Here is a 19,193-nt window from a genome sequence, read left to right as displayed (position 1 = left end):
TTATGAAGGTCCAAAAATTTCCCTTAATTTCCTTCAAGGCTTTCCTCACCTTTAATTTTTTTAGCTTGCTGCAAGCTCTCCATGCTTCACCCATTGACAAGTTGTCATGTTGTTCTTATAACAAATTTAAGTGGTTGTAGGATTGCTAGCTCATTAAGTTCATTTTCTCCACTGGACTGCTCATTTGTGGCATTTGAAGGAATCCAGCGAATAGCCATTCATTACTGACTTGCATATACCTTGGGCAAAAGGGGTGAAGGATCTTCCAAAATACACACAGAAAAGGCTTAGCACATGCTGCTGGGTTTTGTGGTTATCTAAATATTGGTCGCGAACGCAACTGATGGTAGAACTGCGAGCACTGTCTATGCTACCGGATGTGCATGGTACAGTTCACTCAGTTACTGTAGATTATTGTGTTCATTAACTTATAAAGGTGGGTAGTTTGGGGCCAGAAAATGCTCAGTGTTTTATCTGCTCTCTATAAAACTACAGCCATTACAGCCAGGCAGCTCAATCTCTGTCTCAATCTCTCAATCTGTCGTTCTAAGCTCAATCACATTGGCTAGCTTCAAACTAATTAAAGGTAACAGGTACAGTGCGCTTACGAAATGAGCAACCAGAGAAGTGCACACCTCTTGAAGTGTTGCACTTTGAGGTGTGCACTTGCTTCTTTGCCTATATGCTAAATGTGCTGCATCTACATATCTGCAAACGACTAGCAGTCTTTCTAGTGAAATTGTAGGTTGCCTGTTTCACTCACAGGTTATCTTGAGTGTTCATGACAGTACTATATGGTGATTGGACAGGATTATTTACTATGGTCAGTGGTGTTGCTGGGACTGTGCTATGTATGGCTATGTGAGAACTTACATTTTTTATTCCAGATAACTTTAAAAGGACACTGAAGTGAAACACTACATCAGTTATACCGATAAGGTAGTCTTTGAAAACTCTATATTCATTAATTTTGCAATAATATGTTGATTATTGAACAATAAAATGAAGGTCACTTTTTTTTTCTTTTAAATTCTGCACCAAGACCTCAGTACTATTACGCAAGTGTGACATCACAAATTTCATTGTTCTTATTTTTTTGGGGGGGGGAGGGGGCATGGTGGGCCTAGTAAAGGTTCCTGAAGCTTGCCATATTCTACCTTTGGCTCCTTTAGAAACAATTTAACTCATTTTAGCGATAACATTCAATGAAGTCCTAACAGACACTGTCAAAATCCACAACGTCACGGCGAGCTGCTGCGGGGACTTGAATATGGCGGTGCCACCCGTCTTCTTTTTTGTGCCTTTTCTGGCTTAGCAAGTCTCCTTTCGCAGTAAGAGTGGCACTTTTGGTATTGTGGAAGGGTAATTAGTAATACAGGTGAGACCATTTTTCTCTTTAGTGTTCCTTTAAAGAACTTTGTGTATTGCTAAACTAGAGAACAAGGGGAACTGAGGGGCTCGATTTTTGTTAATCATGACCACATAAGCCAACAGACAATGAAGCCAAGGAAAGCATTGGGGAAATTAGCTGTGGTTGAAATTGAAATTTAAAGAATAAGGAAATGGGGGGAAAGTGGACGAAAAGATAACTTATCACCGGTGGGAGCTGAACCCACAGCCTCCGCATTGCATGTACGTTGCACTACCAATTGTGCTACAGCAATTGCCATCAATTAGTTCACTAACTTGGGTATTTATGTTTAGTAGATATAGCCCTAGGAGTGTTAGCCAGCGCCACTCAGAGCCATGAACGGCAGATGTGGAGCATCCGTTTTGCCCAATGGTGTCACATAACACATGATCTTGGGAGAGCAGGCGCGTGGCTAATAAACCCTCATGTGCTACCTAATGACACCAAGACTGCCAGATTCGAGACCCTCGCTACGAATAAACAAGAGAAGGGGAACCGAGTGCTAAATTCTTGTTAATCATGACCACATAAAGCGAACAGACAATGAAGCCAAGGAAAGCATTGGGTAAATTAGCTGTGGTTGAAATTGAAATGTAGAAAATAATAAAAAAGGGGAGTGAAAGGGAAGAAAAAGATAACTTGTCGCCAGTAACTTGTGCCTGTAGTGAGTTTTTACATGAAGTCCACATTCTGTAAACTTGACAAAAGTCACCAAAGGATTTAAAATTCTTATTCAATTATGCAGCTGTATACACTTTTACGATTCTGAAGATGTAAGATATTCGGTGAAATTAAGTTTTAAATCAACAGAATTAATTAGCACCTTAAAGGGTTAAATTAGATTCCTGTTCAGTCATTCAAAATATTTATTGAAAGATGTCTTTTGAAGTAAAGTGAATCTGTAGTTCATTTCTGGGTTTTTCATCATGTATTTCTGTCATATATGTCATATATTTTACTGCGTCAATGAAAATATTGATACACTTAGGTCATATTTGCAGATTGCACTCAATAGGGAATGCTGAAGGGGCTGTGCAGCGTTGTGAATATGGCAAGTAAAGCTGCCCACTCACTAGACAATGCTGTCATGAATAGCTTAACTAGGAGGAATTCCTGTACCAAGCAGCAGGGAACTTAAAATTTTAGTCAATGTCCTCTTGCCAATTCCTTTAACTTTTTGTAATCTCCTCTTTTCATGTTTATTGTAAAAGTCAATGAAACACAATGGCCTCTGGTTGGATTTCTTTGTTCATCACAACTTATTAGTGCCTCTTGCCAGAACAATGTCATTATATTGATCAATGTGAGTTTGCTGAATAAAACGTGTAAATGTCCATCATCTCAAAGAGCGCAATAAAGTACATGAGTTTTGAATTTTTGCTCTTGAGCTACAGTTGTCTGCTGAAGTTGGGCTGGCTCCTCCAGAGTGGACAACATTGTCCTCACTTAAGTTAGTTTTTCATCTCTCCTGTGCGTTTGCATGCTCCAGCACCTTTATTGTGCGCCTACGAATAAGGTGCAATCCAAGCATTGTACAAATGTATGTGCACGTGCTGCAGTGTTTTTGTTCATAAATGTGTGAAATTTAGTGTTTTTAAAAAGTGAAAATTTGGAATGTGGTGTGTCAACCATGACTTTTAGTGACCCGTAGCCATGTGCTTTATTCAGCCGAGCCATAATACACTGACTGCCATGGCAAAGCCTGAGGACACAAAATGGGGAAACTTTGTTTCTTGTAATGTGGTAGCACTACATATGGTAGTGGGACGCAATGCCACTGCATCCATAGTGTGGCCTCTGGCATCACTTGGCACAGCATGAGCCTTTTTGTCATCCCACCTGATCTCGGAGATGATGCTGATACCAAAGCCCAGTGTAATGATAGGCAGAGCATTGCAGGTATCCCTGCACACCAGCATGGCAGCACAGCCTGTAGAGCAGTGGGAATGGTAAAAAAGGGAAAGGCGATGAAGGCATGGGCAACATTTTATTGCCAATAACTCTGCCCATACAAGACACAATAACTTTTAAAGCGAAGCTTTCTTTGTGAACCCCCTGTGCCCCTGTGCCTCTGGCTGCCGCCTGCTACTGTTGTCTCGCCAAATAGCTCAAATTTGACTGCAGTATGGTGATGCCATCTAGGAGCGATGGCTTAGCTACTTCGCCTGCAGCAGTGGAAGGTAGAAGGTGAACACTGGCCTACGCATGCGGGTTGTTGGCCACTGGTGGCGAGGGCGAGGGGGCTGTGACGCGTAGAGTCTCGATGAGATGGGAGAGAGGGCACCGGAGGAGATGACCTCACATTGCACATATGTTGCACTGCCTGGCAACCATGCAGACGGTCGCATCAACACGCCTCCAAGGGGAGGTCTGGTACCCCAAACAAATAGCGTAGAAACCAGCCTGCCTCTTCCAACCCCGATAACGCTGGTTGCATTCAAAGGTGCATTGCATTGCAGAGCTCCTCGTTTGAGGCTTCCTTGAGCTAGATGACAAGGTGAGCGTGAACACTGCCTCGTAAGCTTCTCTGTGTATATATTCCAACAAGGCACATTGGATGTGTTGCATTCTTGGCAAATTTTCATGAAGCGACAGCCCAAATATGAGACATATTCCACACTTTTCTTAAAAATTGTTGCAGAGATACATAAATAAAATTCCTCGAGTACTTCGAAATAAGGTCGAACTGACGGTCCAGCTCAGCTTCAATTTTGATAAAATTTACATATTTGCAGATGTTAAACCCAGTGGGAGACAATTCTGTAGATGTGCCAGCTTTCAGTGGCTCAGCAGCGTTAACATTTTGCTAGTGAGGACGAGGTTGCGAGTTAAATTCCTGGCTACTGCAGCTGTATTTTGATTGGAATGTAAGAACACTCGGTTACTGTGCTTTGGGTGCATGTTAAAGAACTCCAGGTGGTCAGAATTACTTAGAGGTTCCCTACTTCGGTGTGCCTCATAATTCCTGTGTGGTTTCGGGACATTAAACACCACAATTTAATATTTTGTTTTGTTCTGTAGATGGTTCCAGGAAAAGAAATTTCCTTACCCACAAAAAAATAAAAATAATATGGGACCTGTGACTGCCAAAAGGACCCTGTTCGGTGAATTTCAGGATATCTCAAACTTGAGGTTTTATTGGAAAGAAAGACTGTGTGATATAGTACACTGTGTTTGTTTTTTTGTTAGCTATGTTTTGTTGGGTCATACACTGATGTAATTTTCCGGAAAGAAATTGCAAATATGCCTCATGGGCACATAATAGCTTTAATTTAGAAACTTCTTTCTCGTAAACTTTTAAAACAAGAATAATGTAATTTGTCAAATTGATTTACATTCCAGGGCATTTTTCATTGCTTTAGCAACTATCTTTCTGTGTTAAAATTCCATGCATATTGAAACAGAGGTTCACAGGAAGATGGAAACTGCTGAATGAAAGTTATAAATGTTTGTCTCGAAGAGCGCAATAAAGTGCATGAGTTTTCAACAATATTCAAACAAGCTGGACATCGCTGGAGCCTACATTTCAACAAGGGGACTTGTCTTCATCAGGGCAACAACAACAAAAAAGACAAGCAACATTTAACTTGTTCAAGCACTCTTGAACACGCATACTTAAGCAGTTTAACAAAAATTTAATATTTTGAAAATAATTCTCTTATAATAATATCTTTTCTTTCGAGGAACCTATATGGGTTTTCCTTTGTAGCAATTGCTGTGTTTGGGTGGATGTCTCATTTTCCCTTTATTAATTCTCTCCACCTTGCGGCAGGCACGTACCCAAGGGGGGGCCCGGGGGGGCCCGGCCCCCCCCCCCCCCCGAAATTAAGACTCGTACCCCCCTCCCCCCTCTCCGCCCACGCCACCACTTCTCACACACATTCCTAAAACGCCGCCAAATCAATGTTGATACTTGACAGCTATTCGGTGGTCAACATTTTGTTGCCTTTTTCAGTTCTTTTGGATGGCGGTAGTTATCGGCGTCTCCTGGGATGTGAAGGCCAGTTTCCTCATCAATTCGGTGCCCGCGCGATTAACTCGAGATGCATTCAGTTGTCACCATCTATATATATTCAACGGTCGCGCGCATAGTTGTTGCTTCGTTAGTTCAACCTTCTTCGTCTAGTCTGATCCAGGGACCAGGAAAGGGATTCAGTTCGTGGTCAGCTGGTCTGTATGAGCGTGGAACGAGTAGCGGCCAGAGAAAATGCCAATTGCGTTTAACTTTTCTTTTTGTTTGATTATTTGCTCGAGTGACGGCTCGCCGCGACGCTGACAGATCCTCGGAACCATATACCCGTGATATGGGTTAGATAAGGTGGAAAATAAAATAATGCGAGACAGCATCCATCATCAAACCCTGCAATAACCCTTAAACTCATAGGCAATATGGCTGTCGCCCATTAATTCATCTGGTGTTTCCCTAATTGTACAGCACTTTTCGTGCTGTACAATTGGCAAATGGAAACAAGAGTCTCGAGGAGCTCAGAAATTAAGCGATCTACTAGGGGAGAGGGCCGAGACAACAGCCAAACGGGCAGGAAAAGCGAAAATTAACAAATTTGGTCATTGTTTATGAAAATATTTATGGATCAGCACCTGTTTACTTAAAAAGGAAATAGAGAAAACGCCACCGGAAATAGAGGACAATTTCGTGTGTTCTGAATGACGCTTCTACAGTTATCATTAGAGCCGCCCAACGTAGCCACTTCTCTGCTGTGCTTATGTAGGTGTTTTTCTAACCTTTCGCGGTGGGCGCATTACGTCTAGAATCGCAGCTTCCTGCGCTCTACGCGGTTGTACGCGACTGGCGGCCGCGTATCGTTACGTAACTTCCCAAATAACAATACGAGTTGGTTGTGGCACTTGTTAGAGCAGTAAATGAGGGATCCAAAAGAACTGTGAGTGTTCCGCAAATGTATATTTCTGTATAATTCTTCCAGAGCTAATTCAAAAAACGCTACTATAGTCGCATACAACTGAAGTCTGCAATGAAGCCCCGCCCACACCCTCATAACCGCCAGCCACTGTTCCTCCGCGAGGCTGCAAATAATTCGTACTTGAAACTTTTTCTGTTACCCAAATAAGGCGGTAACTACAAAAATAAAATTATTAGCGCGTAATTTTATACCTTTTCCCTCACCTATAATAGTGGAATGGCGAATTCCTAATTCTTTATTGAACTGAAATAACATGCTTGCTTCGCTACAACTATTTGTTGTGAAGTTTCACTTCAGTTGGTAGTGAAGTTTCATGAGTAAAACGGGCGCAGCAGTGAAATGAATAGCAGCGCAGACTTTTGAAGACTCCATACATTTTGTCCATGTCTTTTGCACACCTCATTGCTTCTGCCGATGAAAAGACTCTTTACGAGCAGCAGACTCTCCGGAGGTATCAAGTACGACGCCATTTTGAAAAGACTGCATGACGACGCTTTTGTTGGCTTCTGTGATTGGCTGGCGGAGTAACCGAACTCCGCGCGGTCCGTTTGCCTTTGTTGCCAACTGCTGCTTTTTCAGTTCTATTTTACTAACGTAATCTTTATTTTACTTTTGCTTCTTTATTTGTTCTTGGTGCTGCTTTCCTGCGCGAGTCCATTTAACATAGTTCTTTGTTTGTCAAGTAAAGGAGAGGTGAATCGCACAGGCGTACCTGTAAAATACACCTTATTTCCTTTCTTTTGTGGGTTTATGCGTTTTTATGGCGAATGGTGGGCGTTATTCACATTTGTACTAGTAAAGGTAATCCCCCCCCCCCTCATTTGCATAGAAAAATTACCTTGGGTTGGGCCCCCCCCCCCCCCCCCCCGAAAAGAATCCTGCGTACGTGCCTGCCTTGCGGGTTTCCGCAGGACTATTATGTTGCACGTCAATCTTTATTTGTTCTTAAAAAGCACAAGTTTAAGCCAAGGACATGTTTGTCATTCTCGATGAGCATATCGAACTTGCGTACCCTAACAAGTTTAAAATGATAAATGGGGCTATTTCAGCTTTATTGCTGCCACAGATTTTTTCACAGCAAATGTGATGCAAATCATTTCATTAACAAACACAATAAAGTTGCCAGTTTAATTTACACTGACCCCACATAAGCCCTTAACCCTATAGTGTTCAAACACAGTTTCACGTCGAGGAACATTTGAACAACTTGTGCACATTTATTTTTGGTCATGGGGAGTACATTTGTACACTAAAAACAAAGAAATGTTATTGGGGTCATAACCTAATTAGTGTAGTAATTAACTAGCAATTGGTCTGCTGAACAGCCCCTAACTGAAACCTGCATAGCATTTGTGATATGCAGTGTTAAACACCAGTGCACCCTCTAACTACAACCAGCACCTCACAAGTGGACTGTTTGAAGTTTGTGTCCAGCAGGGTCAGTATTGCTCTTGTTATACTGCGTATCTCCCCCCCCCCCCCCCCATTTTTTTTTCTCGTGGTGCAGACACTGAAAAAATTGGAGGCATAATTTTTTGTTTTTCCCAGCATTTATACCTGGCATGGAACATTAGGAATGGTGCAAGAGGATTGGCAGCACAGCAGTGGCGTACAGCCTTCAAATGCTTACATTTGAAGAAAAAGAAAGGCATAATAAAACATAAAATACTTCATATTTGCAGAACATGCTCTGTAAGGCAGTTCTCAAAAGCTGTGTTTTGAGATCGTGCAGTGTACAGTTTTTCTTTACCATTTACACCCAAGTTTGAATTAGTATAAAATTGACTGAACAGGTCCTTTGGCAGCTACAGGTGCCACATTTTTATAGGTAAGCGAAATTTATGTACTGTATAACCCCAAGAGATAGCCCACCGAAAATCGAGTGAAAATATGAAGTAGGTAAAATTTCAGTGTACCTATAGGAACTAGCACACGTTATTTTATAAAACTAGAAAATCTTGCCAAAGACTGGTGGGTTATTTTTCGGGGGTGGGAAATCCCTGGGAATTTTACGGTGTATATGCAGTAGGAGCTCGTTCATACGTCTTGGGAAAAACCGCGAGAAAAAACCGGAAAAACGTGTGATCAGAAGTAAAAAAAAAATAAAAAAATGACAGACTCGATTATTGTTGACACCTACGTAATGAGAAACGTCGCGCGGATTGTTGCGGCACGAGACGCCGACGCGCGTCAAGCTACTGGTGCTCCGGCGGCCCGAGATGCGTTTTGTTGTTTTCTAATCGCGTGATGTCTCAAGATGGCGGTGGGAAACCGAAACGAAATCAAGCTGGCGGGCGGCGCCGAGGCGAAACGAGATACCCGCATCGCGCTGCCTGCAGCAGGGAACGGTGGCGCGTTTCGATTATCGCCTACTAAGAGCGTACAGTACGCTGCCGATGGCACTACGCACCATGCGCTGTAAAACAGGTAAGAGAAGATGCTTATCGCAATAGGATCGGCTGTGATCGCTGTGAATGCTGCGTGCGACGACCTCGAAGATTTGCTGGTATCGAAATGAGAAAGTGCGCGCCGGCCTTTTCTCGTGAGACGGGCGGGCGGGCGAGTATTGCGGTGAAGCTGCCGCGGCGGGCAGCTGTATACTGTTCTGTGTTGCGCGCGCCTCGCTCATGTTCTTCTTTACATGGGGTCTGGTGGCCGGAAAACGTATCATACTATCGCAGTTTGGCGACTTACTGAACGTTGGCTCCAAAAAATCGTTTGTACCAGGAACGTATAACCGGTAAAAAAAGAAAAAAAAAAGAAAACGTAACTCCTCGATTGCGAACGTTGGCGCCGGGAAAACGTATGTAGCGGGAACGTATCAACGAGGTTCCACTGTATTTTCAGTAGAATTATTTTCAAAGCCAAGCTTCCAGGTTTAAAATGTATGCCATATATAATTTTTTTCAAAAATAAGGGGAGATGCTCCTCGTAAGCCTTATTTTTTTCATTAATAATAAAGATAACTGGATGAAACTTTCGCACATAATAGAACTTCCTTTTTTTACGCTTTTTTAGTTTTTCAATATCTCAATAGGTTGTTTGTCTATGCCCCTTGGAAAGGGAAAAAGTGTACTCACTTGTGTAATCTGTGGGTGTGGTACCGAGCTTAGGAGGGTGCTATGGAGTAGCCTATGCTGCTTCTTAAAGACCACAGAGTTCAATTAAGCACCAACTTTGACTCTATTGTATTTTTACACTGAGAGAAAAAAAAAAAAGATTATAATGTACCTTGCTTTCACATTGACGAATGCATTTGTAAGATGTCACAAGAATGGGCATAAATTATGTAGAAACCTAGCTCATTGTACTCTACACATCCTCCTGCTTATGTATGCCAAATTTGGTTGATATTCAATGCCTTAAGTACATGAAGTTTTGTACACTAACCTGGCAAACAGCCTAAAGCTGGGGCGCTATAACGTAAAGCTATTCCAAACTTTTCTATTCGAATTCTGCAATCGGCCCTCTGCGATTGGTCAAAAACTTTTTTGAACCACCCCCGCCTGTCATGTGACATCACGAAAACCGAGATAGCTCCCCATCTGATATGACGTGTACACACTGATTATGCATCATTGGACCAAACAAAAAAAATCTTTTATTTCTCATTCGACGTCGTTTAGCCATTAACGCTCGGCTATTGGTCAAAAGTTTTAGGGTTGCAGCCATTTCACCTGCCTGTCACGCGACGTCACAAGACCGCGAAAATTCACCGCGTCAAAGTGACATGTACGCGTTAAAGATTCATTAATATGCCGAACAAAACTGAATTTTTTTATGAATAGCCGCAGGCTGCCCCGTTCCGAAAGGAATAAAAGATGGCTGCTGCCGATCGCTCCGGCACTGGCTACTCGCACCTGCCGGAGAGCATGGGTTTATTTGCAAACAATAAACCTTTTTGCGTGGCCATGTAACGTTTTCAAGCACTTTTGGTACGTTTACGACCTCGCTCTGACAACTCTTCTTTACTGAGGATCCGTTTTAGCGGCATTCTTAACCTTCCGTTGCATGCCGCTGCGATTTTCGACCAGCCACCTCAAGCCAAGTAAGGAAAAGCGGACCAATTGCAGACGCCAGCATTACCCTCTTCGTCCGGTCATAAATTTTCGGTGCACTGGCTCAGCCCCATCGAATCCCTCTCCACTTGAGCGTGCTCCTCGCCTCTTGGCAGCCAATTAGCTAAGACAAGCCGCTGACTGTTGACAATGTTATTCGTTTTTAAAGCAAACAAAAGAGTCCTCCTATAAACGAGGAGGGCGTTTGATAGGTCTGTTCAGACAAGCCTGCGGGTCACCGCCCGATGCTTGCATCAATGGTTACACAAATTTGATGTCAGGAGATTGGAATAAAAACATATTGGAATAATTTTACGTTATGGGGCCCCTGGAAAGCGATAAAAATATATTTCAAAGTTTCCAACCACGTTTACTGCTCAACAAAATCATCAGTTGGCATGAAATTTGCTTAAATGCAGTCAGTGCATCCAAGTTCTTAAAATTTCCTGGCCGCATGTGTCCCCTCGGACTCCTTGCGTGCTGATTCTTCTAAACTAGCTCTATTCAGTGCACTGTGGCAGTGAGACTTTGAATCGGCTATCTGTCTGGTAGTCATTTTTTTCATTCTTCTCTGGTCCCTCTGCTCACTGAGTGCAATCAGCTGCTTTGTTGGAAGGATGCCCAACTCTTGCAGCACCTCCTCAAAGCCTTTGTGGCCTTTATTGAAGCACAATGTGACTATTGCCGTGGCCATCTCTACAACCGTGCATGGGGCAAATTTTGTCTTGGGACAAAGCAGCCAAATCTTGCAGTTGAGCTGTTCAGCAGTGTTCTGTGTCTTGCCTTGGAACTCACCGAGACAGCAGCTTTTCATTTGTCAACCTCTCGTACGTCGGCAGCATGGCCTTGGCCTGGGCGCTGGTGAGGCTAGGGGTGTTCGCTGGTGCTGGTTGAGCCACGGCTAGTGCCTGCTTGTGTTTGCACTAGCAAAGTTCCCTGTCTGGGCAATCTGGGCAAAACTTGTGGTCGTTAGCTTCATCTATTGAGTATGAATGGAAGTATGATGCCCACGCAGCCCAGCACATCTCATTCAAACTTGCTCTGTTCCTGGTGATTTCCACCTGAATATAGGTTCGTAACTTATAGATGCTTGCATCCCTCAACTTCTGACTCCGTGACATCTTCAGTTTTCTCAGGCCAGTCCCAAGATGTTTTGCCACATGATTAGTGCAGTCCCCTTTCACTATGACAGCATCACCGTACACCCCAGCCAGTGACACAGCAGTGTATGCCCTTACTGTCACCATGCATTGCTGAGGGAAAAGGCAAACTGGAGCGGAATGTTGTAGGATGATGGCCTTTTCCAAATCCTGAGTGCAGCTTCTGTTTCCTTTGCATGGGCTGAGTGAGTAATTGGTGGTTTTTTTCACACACGGGCATGTGAAAAGCTTTCCAGACCTCTTCCTCTTCATCTAATGCCTTGTGCCTGCTGCAACCATGACAGTACTTCAAGAGCACTTCATAGTCTAAGCCCAATCTCGTGGCCACTGAAATTGCAGTGCCAACACCACTGTGGCATTTATGTCCCCTTTCTTGCCATGTGCCATCATACATAACTGCAATATCACAGCCTCCTACCTCTTGTGCTGTAATCTTCCTGACTTTGCCGAGGTTCTGGCTGACAGCTTTCGTAGCAGTGAGATGCACTTTTTTGGCAATGACAACAAACATCTTGTGGTGAACAGGCCTTGGCAGACCAGGAATGACACAAAAGTGAGCGAGCTTCTCATAACTAATGCCAACTTCACGAGCCACAACTACCGACCTGACGTTCAGAGCGAAACTGTCTCACAAGCTACCAGAGGCTGCTTGGCCCCCGCAGGTGTCCCCAGTCGCAACTGCATGCCTTGAAAAGTAGGTGGATGAGACAACATGGTCAACACAAGCATCGCTTCAGCAGTGAAGTTCTAAGACGGATGTGAGTCCCTTTTGTTTGTGTGCACAATCTTGGATGGCAAGTTCGCACCGCCCACATGAGGGGCATGCTATGCCACTCAAAAGTACGTTCGACAAACCAATCTCGCAGATTACTGCGCTTGTGCTCTCCTCGGCAGTTATTGTTTCTGTTTCAAGCTTCATTATTTTTTGTTCCAAAACACTGACAAACTTCTAAACACTTGCAGTGAAGCTCAAATGGATGAGCGACTCAATTCGGGAAATTCTCCTTGGTCAATGTTGGGCTCGGTTGCAGCAGACGAACTCGCTCCTGTAGAAGTTCTCCGCTTGCCTTTGTGACAAGTTCCTTTGAACTGGTGCATTGTCCGGAACTTCCGAGATCTATATTCTTATTTCTTGGTGGTATCCATTGCACAGGTGGTAGAAATTGCAAGAAAAAGTGTTGATTCTTTGTTCAATGGCTACACTACACAGAAACAGGTGCCCGACTGTGTAATTCATAGCCAATGGTTATGCCGGCATCAAACCACATGATTTAAAAGCCGTGTAGGAATATGTCAAGTGCCTTGGTAAACACATAGTTTTTTGTTATTTTCTCCACAAATACAAAATTGACAAAGTGATTGTTTACAAAGGAATGGCTTTCTCCACTCCTCAACAGAAAGCAATGGCAGAAGGCATGCACAATATTGAAATGGAGGATCTCAAAATTGGCCTTAGGCGCGTAAATTTGCAATTTTCCCTAGTTGACAACGCTGAAAGAAATTGATTTTTCACCGACTTCTTGTTCAAAGTACGCTTTCATCTTTTTAAACAAGAATAGAATGTCCAAGCTTCATTCTGCAAGCAAAATATAAAAATTCTTTCGCCTTTTCTTTGAGAAAAATTCAATTTTTCGACTCGCATCGAATAGGGCCCGGACAACTCATTTCATCTTATCTGAAGACACCTTCTGACTCTCCTCCACTCCTGAATGCCCCCTATGCAGCATTTCCATGCTGACTGAAGCAACAAACACCAGTTTCTCTCTAGACATTTGTGACAAACACTCAAGCCACACAAGTCAACCAAAGCAGCATAATCCGTTCCTTGACCAAGCACTTACTATATGTGAGAAGTGCTCGTGCCAGAAACATGTTGCATAATGTGCACTAGATTCTTCTCTGCAGGAGGAGTTTGGCCGTTTGATTGAGCAATTGATGGATCGTGGTAAGTATGGAGCGATAAAATGTGGAAAACATAAAAATGCTTTAACAAAAATGACATGTCCACCATCTGTATAGATTGCTAAACAGCTGTAGAAACTGTGCTTCTGAAATGGAATGCTGTAGCATCGGAATAGATGTGAGAAGCACCTGTGGCATAAAAAAAAGAGGAGGAGAAAAGCCTCACAGATTCTAATGGCTCTGATTAGCTTAATGCAATTACTGCGAACAGCAGGTGTGAGCCCCCAGCTCGTCAATTCTGTTAGGGACTCCCACGTGATCATGGGAAAAATGAGATATTGGTCATAAGAACATGCTATGGCACCAGTGCACCTGCCATCGGCACCCGATGGACGTGAGAAGCTTAATGACGTGCCAGAGCATCTTATTGGGTGCCATTATGTGCATTTTTTGTTGCACTGCCATTTAATTTTAGTCTGCTCTCGGAGTTTTATGCAAGAGCGCTTGTCTTTTTGTTTTGATTTTTAAGGTTCTTATGCTGTACGAGAATGTTTGGTGTTTCTCTGTGCTTAGCTAAGCCTGATTTTTCTCTACGTACTATTGCAGAAATAGAAAGCACGGTAGATTCTAGAGAGGCTGCATGGTCATTAAATTCTGGCGACACATTTTTAATGTGCATACATATAGTTAGGGAGCAGTGGGGCATGGTGCTGGAGACACAGCTGACTGTCAACAAAGAAGATTTCACGGGAAGAGTGTGCAACTGGTTCAGGCAGCCATATTGTTTACGCAACATTGCTGCAGCCTGTAAATATCCTATAAATACACCTTTTTACGTAAGTGGCTCATTATTTTTGCCTCATAACGCATTGGTGGAAGTGCTGGGTAGAATGAGCAAATGTTACTGCCTTTAGGGTGAGAGTTGGGGCGGTATAGAATGCCATCACTGAGTGCAAACACATGGATTGTGGGTTCAGGATGCGCAGAAGCTACACAAATAATGAGGAGACATAAGCAGTCATTGCACCATTGTTCATTGTGAATATCACGCAAATTGGAAATAGCTAGGACACAAGTGTAGGTGCCGTAAGCATCATGGTACATAAGCAAATTCTTGGAGCAGCAGGCGCCCAGCGATTCAGTTGTCCAGTCAGGTTTTTGAGGGATGAGTCAGCACAGAGCATGGTGATCAGTAATGGTGATGGTGAATGGTGATCAGTAAGTAAGGGTGGAATTTGGCTACTGCCCAAACTAACGCCAGGCACTCATGTTCAGTGATAAAAAATCTAGTAGGCTGTATCGGGGATGCAGCTGCAGTGAGTTACGTGAAACGTCTTGTGTGTGCTACAGACAATGTATGGGTGCTATAATAGAGAAATGACGTAACCAAATACACAAGTTACATTTATTCATGTGTTAGAAAGGTTAGTACATGCATAACTTATGTTACAGCTAGTGACTTTTTTCAGTGTGGCAAATGCTATCACCAACTGCAAACCAGCCGAGTCTTGAATGTTAACACTCTTTGTCAACAAGTTAACTTGCTACCCTGCCAAGACAAAGCAACAAAACACCAGAATGGGCTCTGCCAGTGCTCAGAAATGTAACTTGCAAGTTTTGCATGTTTAGATGACTCTGTGCATACACGGCACTACGGAAATGTAGTGTTCTTTTTTGCACAAGTTCTTTCATGAGAGCACTGGAAACACAGATTAGTGTACTCTGGAGTGTTAAGGGTTGTGTGAGGGTCAGTCCCCGAGATAATATCTTGGGAGGGGCAGTGTAAAGGTTAATATTTCTATCAACTTGGAAATCCAACTTCCAAGCTCTTGATGTCCTATTTTGCAAAACCATCATTGTTGCTCAAGTTTGTATATTTTAAGAAAATGCAAGAGAGCTTGGATACTCACAATATAAACTAGCATTTTCTCTTGCATAGATATCTTTTAATCTAATTTATGAATAGAAAGAGCCATAATCTACAAAATCGGATTAGGTTCCCCCCACCACCCGACAATCTTTTGTTTTATAATAATCGTTAAAAAATCTTGCAAACAGATGGATACATAAAGCCCATTTTGTAGCTCATAACTGCTGTTCACAGTAAGAAATGCAGAGGAAGGACTACACCCAGTTTGATACTATTAAACATTTGTTGCTTTCATGCCCGTATATACTTGTTTTTGACAGACAGGATCAACCCAATCTCCTTGACGCAGTTGCTTTATTGATGATAAGCAGGCTGCATATTTTAGTTTCTTCTGGAGATTACACCTGGATTTGTAAGCTGCAGTGGCAGGGCTGTACCTCAAGATTGAGTGAGCATTATATTAGTGGCCAAACACCCCCTTGTACAATGCCCTGAAGATTGCAGGAGGAGCTCACCACGTTCTGACTGCTAGGCTATTCACTCTCTCTTTGCAGACAGTATCAATCACTGGTGGTACAGACGTCCCAGTCTGTGCCAAACATTTGCTATTGTATCTTTCATTGTGCCTTACTGTGAGCTAACAGGAATACTTTGAACTGCACCAAAGCATCTTCATAAGGACTTGCACTAGTTGTAGTGGTACCAGCATGTCTGGCGCAAGCCATTGCAAGAGTGAATCAGTGTCTGTGGAGATCTGCATGTATATATGCTACTGCATTCCAAATACGATGCACAGAACTATGCAAGATGGTCAGTCCTTCTAGATGGAATGAACATTAAGGTGGAGACCTTGGAGGCTGGTGGTGTTAATTAACATGAACTATTTTCTGGAACAGATATACACTGGGGGAAAAACTGGCTCATTATTATCAGCAGAGGTACATTCCATCCTCCCCATAACCAGTATTGGCTTTCAGTGAAATAATTACTTTTTCTGTGCCAGTGGTAAAAAAACTAATGATTGAAGACATTGATGAATATGGCATTAATGCCACAGACAGCACAGTTGTGAACAGGAAATTGCTATGCTGTAAAAGGTGTTTGTAAAGCCTCAATGCATGACCTCGTGAATCCTTGACCCTTTCACAGCAAGAGCTGTCACACAATGTTTAGCATTGATGGCATGCATGGGCCATGGCTGCATGCCTGATATCATCCTATAAAGCACAACAGTGCGTGCTTCAAACTTTCAATTCTTGATGTTCGCTAGCCTATACTTAAACATAGATGAAGTGGTGTGGCCAAACTATCAGTAATTGAAAGCCAAGGAAAAAATGGTAAAAGTTCTGCGAAAATTTGGCAACCAGATCCATTGCAGTTATGCAAGTAGCGTGTTTTTACAACCAAAACTGTTATGAGCTCACTCCCCTACTCTTTTTGATGTCTGCCAATGCTCATCGTTAGAATCCTATGTTATCTTCGGCTGGTCACTTCAAGGCTCGGTTTTGGAGCAGCCAGCCCTGGAGCAGCTCTTTGTCCGAGCCAGAGGCAGAGTGCCTCAGCCGAACACGCCTAGAGAGATGGAAACAGATCCATGGGCAAGTTCCACAATTATGTGACTGCAGAGCCGTCGTGTGCCGCCATGAGAGAAGTGGCTGCCTTCCAAGCGCAAAGTTGAGATACTTCAGAATAGTGGCTAGCCGGGCTTGTTGGTATGAACACATTCTTTAGCGAACAGCACGAATAACGGGACACAGAAAAGAGGCACACGACACAGGCACTGGCTTACAACAAGTATGTTTATTGCGCGAGCGCAGGATATATAGGCAGAGAAGTAATAGTAAAAACATAAATAGTATGAAAATATGAAAAGAATGACTTGAGATTGCAGATGGGTGGAGATCAGTTAAATTTGCAGATACGTGATTTCCTTTCTAACTGGATAGATGGTCAACTGATGCATGAAGGACCACATTGGGTGATGGTGAATGCTTCGATAATTTCACGTGTGCGCTGGTCAGCGTGCTTTTGGATGACAGTGACTTTTCTAAAATAGAGGATGCATTTACACGACCTGCAATGCAGAGCAAGATTTCTGCTGTAATTTTGCTTTGTGTTGATGGCATGCTCCCGGAGGCGATCATTGAGACAGCGTCTTGTTTGTCCTACGTAGGTGCGCCCACACTTCAAGGGTATTTCATAAACGACTCCTGTGATGCAGCTGGTGAGGGGCTCTTGATGCTTCTTGTCGCAACCTTTTTGTGAGGGTTGTCTTGGTTGACCTTTCTGCATTAGGTGTTCAGCTTTCCTGGGGCTGAAGAAACAACCGAAACACCCGCTCTTCCCGCAGCCTTTTTAAATCTGTGGGACACCCCATGCACACAGGGAATGACAGCCATCTTTGAAGTATTGATCTCGGTTTTGCATTTCTTCTTTCTTTGGTGCATTTTCGCCAACGTGTCTTCCGCTAGCTGTACCAGGAGGACGCTCAGGAAAACTTGCAAAAGCAGCTGTACCTGGCCTTCAAAGGCTATTTCAATCTCGTGTATGCACAATCTTTGCAGTGCATTACGTAAGGTGGCTTTTGCGATTCCCCTCTTAACTAACCTGGAGTCAGTCGACGAAAAAAGCAAGAGGCTTTCTGCTGAGCGGGTGCATACCTCCAGCATACATGTTCTTTCTTGAACAATAGCAGAAAGTCCAGGAAGCGCAAGGTGTTGTCCTCCGGTAGCTACTTCGTGAGTGTGAGACCATTCATATTATCTACAAAGCTTTTCTAGACGACTTTACCACCGAAGTGAGATTGTCTTCAGTCGCCTCAATGAAGATGAGGTATTCATCGACGTACCTGAACACCTTCTTGGTGTGGACCGTTGGGAAGTTCCTTTCTTTGTCACGGTCATAGCGTGCTAACAACAGGTCACTCAATACAGGTGCAAGGCATGAGCCAATGGACACTCCTTAGTTTTGGAGGAACATCTTCCCTGTGAACTGGACCACCGTGGAGCGCAGGTACAGCACTAGCAAGTCGAGAAACCTGTCGACACCTGTTCCGCACTCATTTTGGAAGCGCACGTCTCCGTATGCCTCAATGCCTTTGTTTATGACTTCAAGGAGAATGAGATACCTCTCAGCCACTCCGCCAATGCTGGAGCAAAGATTACTGCACCTGGGCACTGTTGTCCTTAACATCTTTACTGCTTATTAAAATGATTGGCTGGTTACCTGCTCTGCAGCTTATCCATAAACCAGTGCTGATGTGAAAGAATATAAATGAAATGAAAGGCAAGATAGGAAAGAGTAGGAAGGAAGAGTCATGTCTCTGCACTTGTCCTCCACCGGGGAAAGAAAGACAACTCTGGGCTATAGGCACCACTGATTGAAGTCTTGTTCTTCTCGGAAGGAGATTGCTCACACACCTCTGTAGATGTTTATTCCAACTGATACTGCACAAAACTGTGCAGTATCAGTGCAGTGTGTGTGTCTTGTTCTTCTCGGAAGGAGATTGCTCACGCACCTCTGTAGATGTTTATTCCAACTGATACTGCACAACACTGTGCAAGACTTATGGCGCATAATATTGTGCCAGATACTGTGTCACTGCTTCGCATTAATCGTAAAATCAACTTTTTTTGCACAAGCAAAGGCACGAGCCCAGTATTGACATTTTGCATACCGGGAAATTGCACTGAGTGCGTCAAACCTCAATATAATGAGAACTGATAATGGGAAGTAAATCTAAAATGTTTCTGGCCTGATAGTAAGCTTTTTTAAAAAAAATAATTAATGAAGTTATTTTCGTGTCGGGTGCGGCTTTCTTATAGCTCACTTTGACTGTACCACTCCAGTTGC

At 43.3% G+C, this 19,193-nt stretch overlaps 1 protein-coding gene across 1 annotated transcript in view; it reads left to right on the top strand.

Moving 5' to 3' along the window:
- Nucleotides 1-8,026, top strand: part of LOC126546034 (uncharacterized) — a 102,832-nt gene extending 94,806 nt beyond the window's left edge. The window contains exon 11 of the mRNA XM_055061648.2: nucleotides 7,859-8,026. The gene's annotated coding sequence lies outside the window, so the exon portion shown is untranslated. The remainder of the gene's footprint in view (nucleotides 1-7,858) is intronic.
- The last annotated feature ends 11,167 nt before the right edge of the window (nucleotides 8,027-19,193 follow it).

This window comes from Dermacentor andersoni, chromosome 1 (assembly GCF_023375885.2).
Source record: "Dermacentor andersoni chromosome 1, qqDerAnde1_hic_scaffold, whole genome shotgun sequence".
Taxonomy (NCBI): domain Eukaryota; kingdom Metazoa; phylum Arthropoda; class Arachnida; order Ixodida; family Ixodidae; genus Dermacentor; species Dermacentor andersoni.
Note: the sequence above shows the minus strand (reverse complement) of the source record. Positions and strands in the feature narration are given on the sequence as shown.